The 2,052-nt window shown below is 45.5% G+C and overlaps 2 non-coding genes across 2 annotated transcripts; both read right to left on the bottom strand.

The window, feature by feature from the left end:
* Positions 1-488: 488 nt before the first annotated feature.
* LOC130388385 (5S ribosomal RNA) lies at positions 489-607 on the bottom strand. Its single transcript, XR_008896417.1, has one exon. It is a non-coding gene; the product is annotated as a 5S ribosomal RNA (ribosomal RNA).
* A 435-nt stretch (positions 608-1,042) lies between these two features.
* On the bottom strand, positions 1,043-1,161 carry LOC130388407 (5S ribosomal RNA). Its single transcript, XR_008896432.1, has one exon. It is a non-coding gene; the product is annotated as a 5S ribosomal RNA (ribosomal RNA).
* Positions 1,162-2,052: the final 891 nt, after the last annotated feature.

The following is a 2,052-nucleotide window of genomic DNA, read 5'->3' as shown; positions in this document are numbered from 1 at the left end:
AACTGATGACGTAGGCCGATACAATTTTCGCCCCCGGTACAATTTTAACGTGACAATGGCCGTAAGCAATTTTTGTCTGGACCATATTAGCTTTTATACAGGAGGAGGACGTAAGGAGTGAGAGCGCTGCCGTGGCCAGAGACGGGACTTGTACAGAAACAATGATTAGATCCATAATGAATGAATGAATACGTTATTCCAGACTCAGAGTTACATATTTGAACGCAATGCATTACACTGCTTGGGCGTCATCGTTTGCGTGATCTTTTGAAGAAACGTAGCGTTGCAAAACCTGGGATGGACTAAGGTGGACCGCCGTCATTGCAGCTCTCTGCTACGTCACTACACTGTCCACATGTTTCACAAATAGAGTTTGAGGAGACGTCGTCAGAGTCTGTATGTTGCTTAAATTCTCCAAAGCAGTGGGCGCTAAAGATCAGCGCACGGTAGGCCATTGCATCCAATGAGCTCGAGTTGAAAAAGTATAATGCTTACAGCACCTGGTATTCCCAGGCGGTCACCCATCCAAGTACTAACCAGGCCCGACCCTGCTTATCAGCCGAGATCAGACGAGATTGGGCGTGCCTAAGGTGGTATGGCCGTAAGCAATTATAGACTTGACCATATTAGCTTTTATACAGTAGGAGGACGTAAGGAGTGAGAGCGCTGCCGTGGCCAGAGACGGGACTTGTACAGAAACAATGATTAGATCCATAATGAATGAATGAATACGTTATTCCAGACTCAGAGTTACATATTTGAACGCAATGCATTACACTGCTTGGGCGTCATCGTTTGCGTGATCTTTTGAAGAAACGTAGCGTTGCAAAACCTGGGATGGACTAAGGTGGACCGCCGTCATTGCAGCTCTCTGCTGCTCCCTGCTAGCAGCGTCACTACACTGTCCACATGTTTCACAAATAGAGTTTGAGGAGACGTCGTCAGAGTCTGTATGTTGCTTAAATTCTCCAAAACAGTGGGCACTAAAGATCAGCGCACGGTAGGCAATTGCATCCAATGAGCTCGAGTTGAAAAAGTATAATGCTTACAGCACCTGGTATTCCCAGGCGGTCACCCATCCAAGTACTAACCAGGCCCGACCCTGCTTAGCTTCCGAGATCAGACGAGATCGGGTGTGCCTAAGGTGGTATGGCCTTAAGCAATTATAGACTTGACCATATTAGCTTTTATACAGGAGGAGGACGTAAGGAGTGAGAGCGCTGCCGTGGCCAGAGACGGGACTTGTACAGAAACAATGATTAGATCCATAATGAATGAATGAATACGTTATTCCAGACTCAGAGTTACATATTTGAACGCAATGCATTACACTGCTTGGGCGTCATCGTTTGCATGATCTTTTGAAGAAACGTAGCGTTGAAAAACCTGGGATGGACTAAGGTGGACCGCCGTCATTGCAGCTCTCTGCTACGTCACTACACTGTCCACATGTTTCACAAATAGAGTTTGAGGAGACGTCGTCAGAGTCTGTATGTTGCTTAAATTCTCCAAAACAGTGGGCGCTAAAGATCAGCGCACGGTAGGCCATTGCATCCAATGAGCTCGAGTTGAAAAAGTATGATGCTTACAGCACCTGGTATTCCCAGGCGGTCACCCATCCAAGTACTAACCAGGCCCGACCCTGCTTAGCTTCCGAGATCAGACGAGATCGGGCGTGCCTTTTTTTTTATTTATTTTTTATTAACACAAAATATATACATACACCATCATACATAAATAAAACAAAACAAAATAAAACAAGAAAGATGCTACATCAAACCAAAATAACTACAAACAATACTGGGTTAGCCAGGATGCTTTTGTAAAAACCTTCAATACACTGGCCCCTCACCAAATCAAAAAAGTCATGGACTTAAAACACTAATTAACAAGAAATAAAAATAATCAGTCACCCTGCTGACCTCTTAGCCGCACCTCCAGCCCGTAGGCGCCCCCTTCAACTCGTCCAAAATCCAATTTCACTTCCCCATCGTCTCCAAGGACAACAAAAGTGCTCCCCTCCACAAACCCTCCCAGAAACTCATCATCCCC

This window comes from Gadus chalcogrammus, chromosome 8 (assembly GCF_026213295.1).
Source record: "Gadus chalcogrammus isolate NIFS_2021 chromosome 8, NIFS_Gcha_1.0, whole genome shotgun sequence".
Taxonomy (NCBI): Eukaryota; Metazoa; Chordata; class Actinopteri; order Gadiformes; family Gadidae; genus Gadus; species Gadus chalcogrammus.
The sequence above is the reverse complement of the archived record's forward strand: the minus strand, read 5'-3'. Positions and strand labels throughout refer to the sequence as shown.